Below are 20001 nucleotides of genomic sequence, written 5' to 3' on the forward strand. Positions count from 1 at the left end.
TTATAAACAGTTTACACGTCATGTCCTCGTAAATGTGTAGCTTCGATTCGTTTGTATCTTAGTCTAGACGCAATCTTCTTAAATATCGCGTTGGCCTCCGACCTCCTCCGAATACCTTATAAGCGATATAAACATAAATATAGACATAAATAGATTAAACAAATCGTCATTTGAGATTGCTTGTTATGTCTGTCTTATCTTATATTATAGATTAAGAATATATGTGTATCATCACTTTACTTGTATAAGAATGATTTTCTGTGGATCGAATCATTCAATCACATGATTTACCCTTGTTTCACTTTCAATATTGACATAATTTTATTTTAAATAACTTTACCCGGACAATGCGTTGTTCATTTCTATCTAAGTGGTGAAAGTGAAGTTCAAATGAATACGAATTCAATGAGGTCGAATTATTCAATTGCATGTGAATTGTTCCTCGTCAATACTTCTGAGCTTAAATTGACGAAACTGAACAATTCTGGCTGCTAAAATCTAAAAATTATTTCACTATTTCACTTTCATTAATGATTGATCAAAACAAATATATATCTTAGATTTTGTTTTATATATTTCATAACTAGTACCCCTTTGGAATATATATTCATCTGCTTTGGTTCAGGTTTACATCTGCGTGTCAATATCATTTCATCTAAAAGGGGAAACTGTGTATGGTCAAGTCATTGGTTCGATATTAAAATTCGTACTTTTTGAGTGTTAAAGTTACAACAAATAAAGGAAAGATATTGTAGGTCTATGGACTTATTATTCAAATGGGTTTATAAGCTTTAAGCGAACCGTATTTGTATGTTTTATTCATTTTTTCAAGATGAATATTTTTAGTTTACCTTTGCTTTTAAAACTTTTAACAGATTAATGAGTCACAATCTATTTAGAAGTAGATGGTTACACATTCCATATGTTCTATTTTCATTCAAATCAATACATGTTTCATGAATGTTTCTTAATTAAATTTAAGACTAAAAACATATATCTTTTGTATAATTTAACTGCATCTATTCTTTATAATTTAATGATTTTTTATTAACAGTTTGATCCACAAGTGTTTGAAAATTTAGCATGGGAAGTTGTGTGTACTGCTGATGTATGGAAAGCCCTGAGTAGCAAACATGTTCTCCCTGAAATAAAACAAAGGATTGTCTGTAAGATTCAGCACCTGGCAGCAGGAGATTGGACTCCAGTTCTGAGTAAAAAACTCCATCATGTGCCTGATACATTAATGTTATTTGAAGCAAAGATCACAAAGGCAAGTAGAATCATATGGGAACAAGCTATAGCATTTTCTCCAAGATTGAGTGAGTCAGCAGAAAAAATTCTGGAATGCAATGAAGAACAGTTGTCAGATCGTCCAGTTAAAGGTGGAAAAATTTACTCAGAAGTCATAAGAGTTTGGGATATAGTTTTTGATCATGATAAAATATATAGTTCCGTTCAAAGAATTGTAAAATCTCATGAGAGAGGTGAGGATTGTATAATACAAAAAAAGATTAAGGGCATTAAACATGAGAAGTCAGGGAATGAATTGAAAAAGATCCCTAGGATTTATGCTGAAACAGACATTGAAAGAAGTGTTTTGGAGGAAATAAAGCCTTTCTTCCCTCCAGCAAGTGCCAACGAGACAGAATATCACATTCTAAAGTTCTATTCTTTTTCTCCACATCTTGTGTCACACATTTTACAGAACATAGAAATAAAGGTAGACTTCCCATTTTGTGTAACAGGCTTAGAACACGATATCATTAACATCCCATCGAATGCGCCAATCCTTTTAATTGGGCGAAGTGGTACAGGCAAGACAACATGTTGTCTCTATAGGCTGTGGAGTAGGTTTTTGCAATATTGGACTAAAGCTGTTGAAGCAGATGCTCCATTGCTACCTAGAGTCATGATCTATAAACAAGAGGAGAAAATGCAAGAAGGGGAGATGAACACTGAAGGTACGAACTTAGATGTAGTAATGTCAAATGAATAATTTTTAATTAGATGTGACCTTTTCTATCACTTTTGTGACATTAATTGGTACTCACCATTTGTGTGATCTTGAAACATTTTGAATAACAGTCATTAAAAAAAATAACTTGTAAAAATTATGTCAGTGTAAAGATAATGCTTCATATTAAACCAAATGTATGACCATCGCTTATTGTCATACCAGTACATGTAATGCAGTATTTTAAGCTATTCATTATTTTCAATGTAAGCATGATTGAAATGAGTTGTGTAACAAGAAATGTTGAAGAAAGTCAAATGTTTTCATGTGATTCCATAAAACAACTGTAATAAACCTATAGTTCTATTCATTTACCCAGCTAAGTTTCTAATTGGCTTGTTTTGTCTTATTAAAAGTGATTATATAAAGTCAGGAATTTTGCAACTAAATAAAAACGATACAGTTTGTCAATTTATATATCTCAATAGAAAGGGAGATGATAATTTAGGTTTCTGGTGGTTGGGAAGACACATCAATCCATGTTGCATTATATATAGAAACCACAATGGATGAGGGAAGGTGAGGTATTCCAGTCAGAGATACTTTAATTCACAATGCATTGACATAGAAAAGGTGTTGTAATTATATGAAAGGGAGAACAGGCATAAATTAGTGTTGCATGAGCATAATCATATGGTCAAATATCGCCCTTGTCACGGTTATATTTTCATATTTCCAAGTTGGTCAATATCAGTTCTTGAAAAAAAAATTTGAATGGTGTGTGATGTTCAATAGGTGTTTACTTTAGTTATTTTTGATCTATGGGGAAACGTTGTCCTATTATTTACAATCGTATCACTTTTATATAAAAAATTGTTCTTGTGTAATACTTAGCCTGACGTGGCATTATAGAGTCATCGACCATCCCGTTTGGCCTTAGAAAACGAATTAGAGTATTCTTTGAAGTATATAGAAACATTCTTCTACAGCTAATATGCCACTTTAAACTAGACATGATAGAATAATTCTGGAAACTAACTGACTTCATTCTTTTATATTGTTCGGCTTCACAATTAGAAATATATTGTGCTTCTATGGATAAGTTTAAATGGGGTATGCTACAGTTTACAAATAGCCTTTAATGAAAATGTCTGTAACAATGATTTTAATCTGTTTTGGATGTCATGGATGCTGACATGCAAATAATCTGAAATACCTAACTTTTATCTCCTAACTTCCCCTTTTCATTCCCTCTATAAATACAAAACAAAACACAAAAAAAACGTCTTTCATGCATGTTGTATATCCTTTTTTTATGAAAAAAATAACAATATGGTTTAATGTTCATAACTACAGTAAATATTTAAGTAAGTAGTTTTTTTTACCTTAATTTTAGAAGCTAGTGACTTAGGTGGTGTTGATTTAGGAAATGCATCTCATGCAGGAAAGTTACCTGAAAGTTGTCATGATGAACCTTCTGCATCAAAAAATGAAAACAAGACTGATGAGCAGGATGCACCAGAGGTTGAAGAGGGACAAAAGTATGATCATTTACATCAAATCTTTATCACTAAGAATGCTGTATTATGTAATGAAGTCCAAAAAAACTTCAGAGAACTGTTGCATGGCTGTGACCAAACTAAACAACACGTAGAAGCTGAACATCAAAATTTGCCGAATCGTCTTCAAGATTTGAATGATTACCAATTTCCTCTGTTCATAACATCTAAACAGCTACTGTTAATGTTAGATGCATCTGTGGACCAGTCTTACTTCTTTGATCGAACAGAAGATGGAAGTTTGAAGGTTGATATTCCGGGATGGACAGATGGAGATGAACCCCTTAGTATTCTTCCACTTCTCCAAGAATCTGATGGCGAAAGTGACAGTGACGAAGAAATAGAAGACATATTGGAAGGAAATCAAGACAATCAAAACCAAGGTCATCAAAAAAAGAAAAAAGTTGCTCCTCGAAGAGAAATGACATATGAATTGTTTGCTGAAACAATATGGCCGCACATGAATAAAGGTATCGGAAAGAAATATCATCCTTCACTGGTGTGGACAGAAATAATGTCATTTATAAAAGGATCATATGAAGCTTTATCCAAACCAACAGGTTACCTAGAGAAAGGAGAATACTTTGACCTTGGAAGAAAAAGAGCACCAAATTTTTCTGGAGAAAGAGAACATATTTACTCTTTATTTAAACGATATGAACACGCGAGGAAACAAAAGTTCTTGTTTGATGAGACAGACCTTGTTCGGGATGTGTATCAGCGTTTATGTAAACAACAGAACATGGACTGGGTGATCCATCAGATATTTGTTGATGAAACTCAAGATTTCACACAGGCTGAGCTTTCTTTACTTTTGAGATTGTGTCAGAATCCCAATGATATGTTTCTGACAGGAGATACAGCTCAAGGCATCATGAGAGGAATATCTTTTAGATTCAATGATCTCAAATCTCTATTTTTCTATGCCAGTAAATCCTTACAGGTAAGATCTATCTTTATCAGTGATAAATTAAGAATATTCAGTCAGTTGAGTAAAGAAATAATAGTGCAGTTTCATTGCATCCATCTTGTCATCGTTTGTCAAGTATTTTGGGCATTCTTTTGTCATGTTCTTCTAAAATGCATGACTTCATATTTGGTCAGCAGATTGATAGGAATAAACTCTGTATCTGGCTAAATGATTTGGAATTGTTGGTCCTCGATGCTCTTCATCTTCGATCTTTATATGACCTTTTGAGTTTATTTTAATTCGAGCGTCACTGATGAGTCTTTTCCAGATATAACTCGCGTCTGGTGCAATTTGGTGTCACATTAACTTGAAACTAAGTTCACATGTTCATTATGATGTGAATGATTCACAATATATATTCGAATAAGTAAGGGATTTTGCAAACTTTCAAGGTTCACTGAGTATATGGAGATGTAATAGTGCAAACGTGGCATGATATCCTTTGGACACATATTCTTATTTTCATTTGAGTTCAAAGACGCATGACAATGCAAAACAAAGCAGTAATTCGAATAGCATCTGATTGCATTGGTAGGATATGTTCTCCTCTGTTTGTTAATGATTTTATTTTTAATGATTTTATTTTTATCAATTAGGCCATGGGCAAAACAACAGGTGTAGCTATTCCTGAGCAAGTACACCAGCTCACACACAATTACCGTTCACATGCAGGAATTCTTTCTCTTGCTTCTAGTATCCTTGATATTCTGGTTGAATTATTCCCAGAATCCTTCGACAGACTGAACAAAGATCAAGGACTCTTTAACGGACCACTACCCGTCTTGTTAGAGTCTTGTAGCTTCAGTGATCTGGCTGTTACTCAGAGGAAACAAACGTAAGACCTCTCACATCGAGTTTGGAGCTCATCAAGCTATCTTGGTTGTAAATGATACAGCAAGAGAAAATGTTCCAGAAGAACTTCAGTGTGGTCTGATATTGACAATATATGAAGCCAAGGGTCTGGAGTTTGATGATATTTTGCTCTACAACTTTTTCAAGGATTCACAGGTAAGATAAGAGAGGTAAAGCGCTTTAAAACCAGGTTCAATCCACCATTTTCTACGTTTGAAAATGCCTGTACAAAGTCATAAATATGACAGTTGTTGTCCAATCATTTGATGTGTGTTATCATTTGATTTTGCCATTTGATTAGGGACTCTCCGTTTTGAATTTTCCTCGGAGTTCAATATTTTTGTGATTTTACCTTTTTTTTTTTAAATATATGTTTAACAGTGGGATTTAATCGTTCAATTACATCTAGGGTATTTTGTTCATAACATGCTAGATGCTTTGATTGCCACTAACAATTAACGTTTTGCAGCGAATGATGACAACTATATTTTAAAATATGTTGGTGACTCTCATTTTCCGGATTGTTCTGCTTTCGCATCATTATTTGTTTCGTCACTCTATTTGACAACTGAAATAGAGTAGAAAGCAGAATTACTTACATATGTTAAACAAACCTTCTTATCAACTCACAAAAGACAACACACAGTACTGTTTTGTAAAACAGAAAAATTGTTTAAATTACTGTATGTGTTATAAGTACTTAACTTTAAGAAAAAATGTTATATAATTTGGCAATGTTGGTAGTTCTTTATTTAATCACATGAAGATATTTTTGCAGGCTAAAAAAGAATGGAGAGTAATTACAGATTTCTTGGAGAAACTTTGTAGCAGTGATAAAACTTCCACAGAAAATTTGGTCAAGATAAGCTTAGGTCAGTTTTACTATTTAATTATCTTAAATGAACATCATATTTTTACACAGTTTGAACATTCTATTATGTATTGCGACATGTGCTGCAATTAAAAAATCACCTTAACAGACGTATCAAGATCAGGTTAAAGTCGATAGTCCTTATCTGGCTGAATGAATACTTACTTTATCTTGAATGAGAATGTTGAGGAAATATGTCAGTCATTGTCTGCATAAATGTTGATATAATTATTGTTGTTGCTATATTCACCTATTTGGTTCACTTGTCATGCATGTTATTACAAATTTGACTCAAGTTGTTCGATATCCAATAACGGGTGAATATCTGTTCTCCATCCAGATGACCCATGCCAACCCTAATTTCTAGCTCTTTTTTTTAAAGAAAATTTACTTTCCCTTGATCATCACAAACTCTCTTGAACTACGCCTTCACGGTGAAGCATCCAATTAGAGACTTTTTTTCAAAATTGATCTGTTTTACCATCATTGTACGTTTTTAACATCTTTAGCAGCTAAGCTTGCCCGAATAACCAGAGAATCTGTTCTCATTACTGCGTGGCCTTTGTCTCTGTAAAAGAGAGGCGAAAGATATCAAAGGGATATTATGATAAAAAAATAAAAAATGTGTCTATCAAACCACTAATCGAATATCAACAAAACTTAACTCATTTGGCATGACCACAGCTTGCTTTTCTTTTTTCAGATCAAAGAACCATTATGCTATCTTTTTTACTGTCAATTAATTAACATAATCTCAAAAAACAAAAAAACTAAACATCATAGTAAATAAAATGCATAGATGGTAATATACCTTGAAAACCATTATAGGTAGAGAATGTCCGTCAACTATCAGAAATCTCTTATTATCCCGAAAACAATAATATATATGTAGAAACTAAAAACAGAATTTAATCCATGCTATTTAAAACTTCATAATAATGGCTTTACAACTGAAACCATCGGTCGACTTCCTAAAGGACGGTTTAAACTACTTATTATTATAGAATTTTTATGCCCCATTTGTGGCCACTATGTTTTCTGGTCTGTGTGTCCGTTCGGGTTAAAGTTTTTGATCGAGGTAGATTTTGATGAAGTTGAAGTCCAATGAACTTGAAACTTAGTAAACATATTCCCTATGATATGATCATTCTAATTTAAATGCCAAATTAGAAATTTTATCCCATTTCACGGTCCACTGAACATAGAAAATGATAGTGCGGATGTGGCATCCGTGTACTTGAGACACATTCTTGTTTACTAATTATACTGAAAACTAAAATAGATGAGCAGCAAATGAAATCAACAAAACATTACCAGCAATACAAATGTTGTAAGGTGAGGGGTTTGGGCTCTATATATAGAGCATCCTGTTTAACACATGTGATCTGCAAATTGAGGCGACAATTGTTGACCGAAGTTTAAATCTTGTAATTTTATTTAATTAATTAACAAAATCATTTGTAATATTTATATTTATACCTTATTGTATCCTTTTATCCTAATGACTTAATTGATCTTTTAAGAATTACTTTATTTTTTTATAATGTGTATCGAATACTTTAGTATGTAATTTCACATGTTTCATCATCAAAAATAACAGAATTACCAAAAAAAGAATGTCAAATTATGTAAATCGATTTGGAAAAGACAATCTAGGTAATAATCAAAACCTAAGGGAATCGAAGGATATTTACGTATATTTTTTAGCTAACAATGTTAGGCAATTCATACGATAGTATTCAAACATTTTTAAATCCATATATCCTGGGGTTATGCTAGTTTTCAACTCTTTGAACATGAACGAATTGTTCGTAAATTTAGACGAGGCTACCTAATAAATTAGTAATATCTACAAGTAATTTCTCTAAAAAAAAAAGACCAATTAGAAATATAATTACATGTATATTACACTGCAACATATTTTTTGGTAGACATTTTGGAACAGAAAGACAGACCCAGACCATTAACCTTTGACCCTAACCAACATAAACTATTGAACTCTGAATTAAAGCATCTATACACAGCAGTTACAAGAGCTAGGGTGAATGTATGGATCTTTGATGAAGATAAAGAAAAAAGAGCTCCAATGTTTGAGTACTTCAAAGCACAAAATTTGGTGAAAGTCAGAAGTATTGAAGATGCACAGAATTGTAAGTGTAGTGATGCTAACTAAAAGAAAAGATCACAAATCAAAGATTGACATTATGTCAGGGCCATCAATAATGATACGGCATGTAACCTATTTTTTGAACGATTGGTCCATAATTAAAAATGAAAATATTGTAATATCTTAAACCTTAAAGTGTACCGTTAATATATGTCCTAGTACTGAATTAATGGGAGCTTGTTTCTGAAATATATTTTGATCATCTCTTTTGTAATGAATGTGTGAAGACTGTAAACTAAAATTTTATCTGAAGTCCATGTATGCATCAACCTATAACTTTATTTTTGTTACTAATGCATACTCTGGTCTAAGTTTTCCAACTTGGCACGCTTTGCACATTAAATGATATAACCCCGGTTCATAGATATTCCATAACCTTGTTTTAAAGTCACATTATATAGATGATGGCTATTGCAATTGTCTTTCTAGTAATATCATTATGTCAAAACCACATCAAATTGTCGAATTTTTGTTGCTTTAAATTTAGTGGCAAATAGTCAACAATCTTTAGTGCGTAGATATTATACTCACAATTGTGATGAAAAAAGGAATAAGGATGGCAGCTGCAAAGTCTAAAAGAAATGTTAGTTATTAAAAAGAACGTAAATAATGTGATCATAATAAGTTGGGCTGAACCGCTTCCTGTTTATTATGCGAAATTGAACAGAATATTGATGGGGGGAAAGGTCAAGGTAAAAAATAATTCATTACAGAAACAACAATTTAAAATTTAGAGGATTTTCTTCTCGTGTTGTTACAAAACAAAAACAACAGGTTGTTCGAAAAACAATTACCAGTATACATTTATTTTTATGCCCCACCTACGATAGTAAAGGGACATAAATGCTTTCTGGTCTGTGCGTCCATTCGTTCGTCCGTCCATCCGTTCTCTCGTTCGTCCGTGCGTCCGTTCGCACCGCTTCAGGTTAAAGTTTTGTGTCAAAGTAGTTTTTGATATGGTTGAAGTCTAATCAACTTAAAACTTAGTACACATGTTCCCCAGGATATAATCTTTCTAATTATAATGCTTAATCAAAGTATTGACTCCAATTTCACGGTCCACTGAAAAAAAAAGATGATGTGAAGCTCAGGTTAAAGTGTTGGTTAAAGTTTTTGGTCAAGTTAGTTTTTGATGAAGTTGAAGTCCAATCAACTTGAAACTTAGTACGCATATTTCATATGATATGATATTTCTTAAATTTTAATGCCAAATTAAAGTATCGACCCCAATTTCACATTCCATTGAACATGTAAAATGATAGTGCGAGTTGGGCATCTCGTACTAATGACACATTCTTGTTCTAGACAAAATTTGGTGTGGCAGATAAATTTATTTTCTATATCATTGATTAGTATCTACTAGTGGAATGTTTGCCGAGGAATCTGCTCCGGAGGAATGGATAAAACGAGCTCAAGAATTCATGAGGAATAATTTGTATGAAGTAGCAGCTAAGAGCTATAGACAGGGAGGGGATGACAAAATGGCAAATGTTGCTATGTGTCATCAGATGGCACTGAAAGCTTCGAGAATTAAAGACAATCCTGCTCTGATGAGGGAGGCGTTTTTGTTGGCTGCTGAAAAATATCTGGAAGTGGAGCTTCCTGAAAAAGCTGCTATTTGTTTACAGAATGCACGAGAGAAGGAGCTTATGGCGTATGCGTATGACAAAATGGGACAAGTAAGATAGCTCAATATAAGTATTACAAAAATATAACAATATTCAAATAAAAGAGCTTAATTACTTTTGCGCATGCCAATTCAAATAGAACTTGATATGCTCCAGCAAGAATCGTACGTGACCAACGAATAATCATAGCTCATAGGGATGGTCCTTCCACATTATTTGTAGTATTTTGTTTAGTGAAATATCCACAGCATAATAATTGTAGTTAAAACGGTAGATTAGCAATCGTTTCCAATAAATCAACAGTGTATTGTTTTGAAAATGACATTATAATTTCTTTTGTATCAGTTATCAGTATATTATTGCTTGCTGATAGTTATTAGTATTAAGTGTTATTACATAACATATGTAGTCTTTATGGATTAAAGGTAAGGACAGGGAATATGATTTCGTGTATCTGTTTATTTAACAGAATAATAACCATTTCTTTTCTTCAACATGTTCAAGTTACCAACAGTTGAATGACATAATTTGACACTGAAGTCATTGTTAACTACTCTCGTAACAACTTTATTTTAGTGATATAGCAATTCCTTAACTACTATTTTTAGTTAGAAAAAGCTGCAGAAACGTACAGAAAATTAAATCGTCCAGTAGATAGTAGTGCTTGTTATGAGCGATTGGGATTCTTTGACAAGGCAATATCTACTTTGTATGACCATAAACTATTTGACATGGCAAGTGACACGTGCAAAAGATACAAGTTACAGATAAAGGTAATGTTATGCAGAAAATATGTTCAAATTTGTAATGTATTTAAGTCTCTTGTTCTTCGTGGCCAAGCAGGAAAATGCCTATTTTGAATGATTCAAATTGGCTCATGTACTTTCATTTATATCACTTCGAAGTAACAGATCAAAATATCTGAACTCATGAAGCCTTCAGACACTGCTTTGCGAGTTATAATGTTTAATGTCATTCAGGATTTTTTTTCAATATCATAAACAAATCACTAACGTTTTAAGGTGGACTCCCTACTTGCCTACAACTCCCGCTAGACCGATAGACCAGCAGACCATTAAAAACCTTAAGGTAAAATTCGCAATAATTTTGTTATGTTTATAAAGCATTAAACTCTTTGATTTCCAGGAATTATCAAAACCTAAAGGTTACTCTGCAAGTTTATTGAATGTGTAAGTAAAATTCGTCAAAACATTCAATATAATTGCATCGCATAGAAATTCATCAACAGTTTCCATAATAGTTTGCAGCGGTTTTGGTTATATTTAGCATTAATGCATTTTGTGAAGGTGTGTGACATTTGTCGCCAGCAGTAGGTACTTCAGTGTGTCAAATTGTCACACTTTCATGAAAGTGATTGGTATCTAAACACGATGAGTGCCACATATGGAACAGGAGGTACTTACCCTTCCGGAGCAAATGTTTTCACTCCGTATATTTGGTGAGAAACACGAACTCCCATAAAAACAGGGGGTTTTCTCGTGTGCTCTACAAGGGTAAGCCGATCCTATATAAATATTAAAAGCTATAATTATTGTTGTTGACATCCACCTCTACCTGAATTAGGAAAAAATCAACAACTAGCAATTAGTCAATGTTTTACTCATTGTCGTTATGGATTTAAGATAAGAAAAAAGCTTCACATCAAAATATTGCATACATCATATTTCACTTGATTTTTTTTTACATTTAAGATTTAATTCAATATGATTAAAATTACTATATTTCTAAGACAAATGAAGCGACAATATGTAGAATACATTGTTCATTTCAGTTAATTAATGTTGCTAACAATATTGAGTATCTCTAATCAACACGGGTTTTTTTTTCGCATTTCAGGAATTTGAAGAGATAGGCAAGTCTGTTCCCCAACATATCATTGATCATGCACCAGGAAAAAAGCACACAGAAGAACAGCTTGCCTTTGCAGCAGCTGAACTGTATCATTCAACGAACAATGTTGGCAAAATGTTGGCATCTTTAAACAGGTTACCAAATACTGGCCACAGAACAAATTTCCTAACAAAACATCACACTGCAAAGAATAATTACATGTCACATGCTGCTGAGATTCTAATGCACAATGGTAAGAAAAAAATACACATATCTTCATGTGAGAGTTACCTAATAAAGAGAACAAAATATTCTAAATTTACTGAAATTTTATATAGCACTAATTACATGACGTTTAATACTATTATTGGCTGTGGCATTCATATAGGTATATTTTCCGTTAAAAAGAACTAATCAAGAAACTATAGGCAACCATAAGGCCTTCAAAAATGAATAAAATCCATATCGCATAGACATCTATAAAAGGCTCCTAAAATGACAAATGTAAAACAATTCAGACGAGCAATCTAACGACCTGATTTATATATGAAATAATGAACTATAACCAATATAATATACAATAACAAACGACAACCACTGAATTACATGCTCCTGATAAGAGACAAACAGAATGAGGTGAGGTGACTAGTTTGTTGTCGACCACCACACCCCTCCCCAACCTTGGACACTGATGTAACGGCATAACAAAAACAAATATGCAGACAATGAAATATATATGAGAAACAGCAAAGACGACCACTACTCAATTACAGGCTCCTGACTTTGGGACAGGCGTATATAGAATGTAGCGGGTTACACCAGTTTGAATGCATCGACCCTCATCTTATCTGGGACAGTGTTGTAACAGTACAACATAAAACAAACGTCAAAAAGCGCCTAACTCATCAGATATTACAAAGCAGTATTACATCTTATACGAGTTGAAGTGGTAGGGTACTTATATCAGGTCTTTTTAAGTGTTATATACTAGAAGATAAATTGAAACCTTGGCAAGACTCATTGACCTGTTTTTTCAATATTTAAATGTTACCGATTTTAATTATTCATGTTTCGGAATTATGATTTTATTACAATTCTAAAACATAGATCTTATTTGAAGCCTATTGTCATTTTATATAACCATACTCTGTGTATGTTGAGATTATTACATAGTTCAGAAAAGATTAAAAGATCATTAAAAATACTTTTAAGAGGGATAAATATTCACTATCACGTACGTTCAATATTGCAATTTATGAAATATCTAAATTTAATTTTACTTAAAAACTCTTTGAATCCCTTTGTTACAAAAATAATGTGCTGTATAAATTACTGTAGCTCGATCAATTGTATATGGCAACGGTTTGCATCTGTGCAACACAGATAAACTTACAATGTCTACGATATCCACTGTAAACTTGAGAATGGAAATGGGGAATGTGTCAAAGCGACAACAACCCGATCATAGAGAAGACATCATTCATATTCATTTTCTATTTTACAGGTTGTAGAAAAGAAGCCGCTGAATTATACTTAAAACAAGGACAAATCAGGAAAGCGTTGGTCCTTTTCCGAGAAATGGACGAGAAAGATTTAGTTGGTTATTGTCAAATTATGATTGCAAATATAGAAATATCGGAAGTGACCCATATGGACGAAAGCATCACCTCAGAAAAACTAGATCAAATTAAACAAGATTTACAATCGGCTATTGACTTGTATCATAATCTTAAAGGAAAGACATGTTACAAGTTTGATAATCCCAAGCATGGAGCTGGAGAGGCAGAACTCTTATTGGGACAGTTAACAGAAGATATTAAGCGAATTACTACTGCGTTTGCAAACTTTACATATATGCAACATAAGCAATATAAAGCTGGACAATTAGAATGTTCAAACTGGATGGTTTATCATTCAGATTTGTCTAAACGAGAAAATCTAGTAAAGGTCATCAATGCCATGCAAGATTTATTTGAAGTGCTGAGAATTGTCTTGACTGCTGAAAATTCATTAGACAAGGAATATTTGAAACAGATTTTCATGTTTTATGGATTAGAAAGGATTTCAGACACACACTTAATACTCAACCCACAACATAAGCCAAGAATATTGAAACTAGATATAGGGAGATATGTTTCAGAAAACGATCTGAGGACCATCAAGGCTGAAATCAACACTAAAGATGCTGTCCTGGCAATTGCAGAACATTTGATAAAGCGGGGCAGAGAATGGTTCGAGATAATAGAAGTTGAAATTCATAAACAACACAGAAAGTTTTCGCAGTGTCCTTTGTACACTGTAGGTTTAAGAAAGAACATTGGAAGTGACTGTTGTGGTGGTTTGCATAAGAAGGTTACTCAGAATGAATTCAGGGAATTGATAGAAATTGATCAATTATTTATCGAAATGGAGTATTATGTTGATGAAGGGATTTCAGTTTTGCTTAAAACAACGATACCAAGTGAAATAAAAAGCCTTCTTGAGAAAATTATCAATAAAAAATATTGTTCATGTGAATTGTTGGTAGGTGACTTGTTCCAACATTTTAGACATGGCACAGGTATCTCTGACACAATACAACAAGCAATGGAGTTGCAAACAGCTTTAACCGAATACCAAACTGTTCAGATGTGTATGACAAGATACTTTGAACATGAGTATGACTTTATTAAAGAAAAGACTAATTTAAAGAGAGAAAGAAATACAGAGTTGTTTATGAAAATGGTATTTCTAATGAAACTTATGAAACTCGATCTCTTCATAGAAACATTAGTCTTCAGTTTTGAAAAAGATGTGCAAAAGTTCTATATTGTCAGACAATTCTTGGACGCTTACGGGAAAATGTATTCCTCAAACAATAAAACAAGGGAAGCTTTGATTTTGTTTGCAAAATTTATACAACAAGTACGATATTCAAACTATGAACTTATCTTTCCAGATCTTACCCTTTTACTTACATGGACAGAATTTTTCACAACAACTGCGTTATGTATGGAGGGTAAATTCTCTTCAAATCCTGATCCATGGTTTGTTGTACCGTCATCATACATAGCCTTAGTCTATTTTATTGATTCAAGTTACTGGAAAGATAATGGGATTACAACATTTGAATCAATAACCCGTCAGAAGTATGCACCAGAATCAGATAAAATTCGAAACAGAATTGAAAAGTTTGTTGAAATGTTGGCAGGCACCGATTGCAGGTTGAATGTAATCAGAAAGGTCTTCCAAAACCTCTCAGAAGCAATGAGGGAAGTACAGACTGGTGTTGATCGGGAAGTACAGACTGGTGTTGATCCGACGGAAGGAGAAATAATTGATTCCCAGTATACTGAAAATGCTCTCAATGCTATATGTATTGCTGAAAGAGTTCTTGTTTTAAGTTTGATATTGTTAGCCAATATGGGAATGACAGTCTACTCAAAATCAGAATCCTACATTATCAGAGAACTTTGTAGGATTGAACTGCCTTTACATTGTCCCGAACGGATTGTCAGAGCATTAGAAAAGATTAAATGTTCAAGAGGTGTTGTAGATATTGTTGGTTGCCTACAAGTCATTATTTATGAACGAGATGACGATCTTTTATTATGTCGATGGGATCAAAATAAGAACAGAAGATATGGGATATTGTCAGAACCACTGCAGGAATTAAACATGTTTAGTTCAACTTTTAGTTCTCCTGAAACTAACCTTGTTATAGATAATCCTGAAATAGTTCTAGCTCAACAGAAAACAGTTGTGGAAGAGGACATTCATATGGTAGACGAGCAAACTAAAGACGTTGAGGCTGTTAGAAAACAGTTAGAAGATGAAAATAAACGAAACAAATCTGCTGTTGTTATAACAAAGTTTTTTCGAAAATTTATGTTCATTCGGAAATGCAAAATATTGAGGGATCTTTGTGAAAAAGGTCAGAGGAAAGAACGATTGAAAGATGAATTGGGAATTTTGGCAGATATTGTAGTAGATGATAAAATGTGTGGAATATGTGGGGAAGTTTTTGAAGATGCACAAAAAGAGTCCTCCAAACATGCAAGTTATGCCGAGATCACACGAAGGTCTATTGATAATTCATCCAGACAACCAACTTCTCCTTTAGAGGCAGGGTCTCTCCATTTAATAAAAGGCATGGAGGGTCACCAGTCAGAGATTTCTGCTACCAATGCGTCAAAAGAAGTCACTGAACTTTCACAAAAAGAGAGTCACATGTCTCTTCAGTCTCATTGTCAAAAGCAAACACAATTTACTTTTTTCAGGGAGCGGTATGTCAAAGAAATAAAAAAAGATATTGATGACGTAAAGATATTTATTGAAACATATGAATTGCGTTCAACAGCAGCCAAAACCTGGTATAAAGATTTTACATTAAAAGTGACAGATTTACTTGATTCTCACGAGGATTTAGAAAAAAACATCAGGAAAATAATGGAGACGAAGGATTGGGATAACACTACAGTGTCTCAAAAATCCAAAGAAATGATTGGTAACATGAAAGAGATATCCAAATGGGTATCTGAAATTTACAGTAAAAAATCAAAGGTATTGTAACAATAAAGTTAATTGTTTTGATCAATCACATACAAGTGTTTGCAATAAGTTTTACGTTTCATTTAGACTTATCAATATAAGAGTAAAGAGATCGAGTATGATTGCCAATGAGACAAAAATCCACCAAAGTTCCGATGGAGTGTACTATGTAATCAATTATATGCTATCGTACTGCTTTCAACAATGAGAAAAAAATAATTTTATAATTATATGTACAAACTTTTGAATGATAAAAAGATAAAAGTCCCATTTTATAAAGTGTAAACGTCCGATGCAATAGCCACGTCTAGTAATGGTCAATTTTGCCTCAGAGAGTTATATCCTCAGTTTCTTAATTATTTCTTAATTTTTTTAACAGTAAATTTAAGAAAGATTAACAGCAATCGTCAGTTGATGTCTTATCCAAATTGCTTTCCTTGTACGACTCGTTTAATCATTTTAGTAGAAACTGTAAATGAGGGAGAAAAATATAAAAAGTGAAAAATGTTCAAAAAAAATAAGTTTTTGTGTTATGTAAAACCCAAGACATTACTTTGTTGGAGTTATTTTTTACAGAACACATTTCCATTTTTATTTACTTAATGAATGATTATTTTTTACTCACAACTGATTTTTTCTCCTCGGTCTTATTTTTTTCGTTTATTTTTCTCTCTCCTGTTTTAGGTATCAACCAAGCCAGGTAAGCTCTACAAGACAAATGAAAATGATGATTTTGATGAGGATGTTGAAGATGACGTGGTGCCAGTTGTTGAAGAACCAATAGTTAGAAGAGATGGGAAGAAAAAAAGAAAGAAAAAGAAAAATGGAAAACATAACTAGAAATATTACCCTCTATGTTGTTTTTTTTAAATTATGACATGAGAGCGTTGAAGGCAAGTGGCATTTATGGCCACTATTCGGTGTCTACCCATCTACCTTGTCGATTACTTGGGAATACTTTTTAATAAGCATCTTCATTCATGCTACTGTGATATATGTAAACAAATATGGCTATAACAAAGTGTTGATCCTTCTTACCATTTAAAACAATTGCATGTGACAAGTATTCACTCCCATCTGTTCAGTTTAATGTAAAACTCAAAGCATATATATTAACATGCAAATATTAACCTGAAAATAAGTTTGAGGAAGATACCATTTGTGCATTCAAAACTCTTTTTGAATTGAAGAAAGTCTTACAACGCCATGGCAAATAAAGGGGGGAAAAAAGTCGAATTCGTACAACTATTCCCTTAAACACTGCATAGAAAACTAAAGATGGAACATTTTCTTTTCAATGTCATATTAGCCATGTAGCTACCAGAATTATAAATTAGTTTATTGTCGAAATATGAGGGTTGGTCTATTCACATTTAGCTAAATTTATGAAAATGTGATGAATACAGGATTTTTGCAGCTTTTATTTGATGGTGAGAAAAGAGTCAAACTATCTTCGTTTTTTCAATTTTGTATATATTTTATATAAAAGGTCTCTGAAGGTTTTTTTTTACACAAACAGCATATACACAGAATGTATAGTATAACTATCTTTACAAATTGTTATTGTTGAACTTTATATAGTACATGTACATGTAGTAGATAATCGTTATTTGATTACTATATACATTCCATAGTTGTCTGTCTATAAAACATTATTTATTTTGGTGTTTATCATGTTTCCTTCATATTTTGATAGTGGTATGTATAAAAATACTTGGTTACCTCAAGAAAATACAAACAAATCTATATCGCTTGGGTCATCATGAACTTTGTAATGTTTTATATGTCTCCTTTCTCTCTTCAAAAGTCACAAAGAGTGCTTATGAACTGTTTTGACACAGACTCAATCCGGTTATTTTTGTTTTATTTCAAGTCAATGGTACACTGCTTAAAGGCTCCACATTAGTTTTATATAAAATTATCAATTTGCTAATTTCTAGATAGATAGATCTTTATTCTCATTAACTAAATAACATAGTTACAGAGATGATAATATATACAATACAACATATTTTGCATGTGTGAAATATACATAAATAAATGTAGTTTAACCAGGAGGACAGACTTCCACTGATATATAGTTAATAAATCTACACAATTTTTCTAGCAAGACAATATTGACTGTAGTGAATACATTTTTAAATTTAAGAATATTAACATTTGTACAACAATAGTGTGGTAAATATTTATATCGTTCTTTTTTTTAAAAAGGACAAGACATTACATAATGGAATTCATCGCCGATGTCAGCAGATTCACAAAGGTGACATAGCCTCTCTTGTCTTTGAACATTTTGCCACCTCCCCGTCTCCACTGGCAAACGGTGATTGCCACATCTAAATTTACATAGTTTCAGTGCATTTTTTAACGATAAAACTGTAATATAATTTTCAAATTTAAGTTCTGTTTTGAATAATTTATAACATAAACCTTTTGATGATTGATTTACATTTGCAAACCATTCTTGTCTAAACTGATCTTAACTTTTGTTCAATACTTAATACAATCCATTTTTTTTTTTGAGATACAATCTTGATTTTGCCAAATGTTTGACATACCACAATTATCTTAGATACTTTTGATAAATAACAACCATTTGTTTTCAATTCCATACTTATTATAATTAATATATATCAACTTATATAACATTGACGAAATCTTGTTATCAAGTGTGTTATTAAGAAGGTTGCACCAAAATTTTATCATCCGTAATTTAACGTATAAAGAAATCGGATATCTTCCCAATTCCCCGTAAACCATAAAATTTGGAGTCGATCTTTTTAACCGTAAAACATGCTTACAAAAACTCAAATGTACTCTTTCCAAAATGTCAAGATTTTCGTATCCCCAGATTTCGGCCCCATATAAAAGTATAGGTAAAACAGCTTTGTCAAACATGTCAAGCTGGCATTCTATAGATAGATGGTTTGATCGACACTATTCTTAATAACACAATACATATTTAGCTTTAGTAGCTTGATCTCTAAGATATTTTCTAGTTGCAAAAAAAGATGCCTTTCTAGAGAATATAACACCAAGGTATTTATAGTTCTTAACAATTTCTATCTCTTCTTTATTAATATAAAATTTCAAATTATTCTGTGGCCTACCTTTTGAAAATATCATAACCTTTGTCTTGTTAATATTAATTTTAAGTTTCCAGTTTTCACAATATTCTGAAAAACTATTTAGAAGTAATTGTAAATCTGTGCTTGTCTCAGCGAGTAAAATCGAGTCGTCAGCATACAATAAGACAAATATCTTAAAATAAATATCCAGTTCATCACTATATCAGATGTAATTGAATGTATACCTTTTAAATCACTATGTATAATGGATTCCTTACTTTTCACACTATACAAATTTTCTTTGCATGGGTATACATAAACAGCGAATTTTAATTTTAAACGAAATATGAATTTTACATTGGCTTTTGTTAAATTAAGTGTGTTATTGTTATATTCATCCACTATCTCTATCTCACCTTATAAACATTGATCTTCAATTTCGTATACAATTATTTTTTGTTAAAATGAATAAGCAACCATTAGTGAAATAAGACAATTAGTTGTTAGTATTTGAACATAGAAATGTTCCAAAACAATTTAAAGTAAATTTT

At 32.4% G+C, this 20001-nt stretch overlaps 1 pseudogene; it reads left to right on the plus strand.

Moving 5' to 3' along the window:
• LOC134681509 (TPR and ankyrin repeat-containing protein 1-like) overlaps nt 1-18855 on the plus strand; it is a 32715-nt pseudogene extending 13860 nt beyond the window's left edge.
• The last annotated feature ends 1146 nt before the right edge of the window (nt 18856-20001 follow it).

This window comes from Mytilus trossulus, chromosome 1 (assembly GCF_036588685.1).
Source record: "Mytilus trossulus isolate FHL-02 chromosome 1, PNRI_Mtr1.1.1.hap1, whole genome shotgun sequence".
NCBI classification, from domain to species: Eukaryota; Metazoa; Mollusca; class Bivalvia; order Mytilida; family Mytilidae; genus Mytilus; species Mytilus trossulus.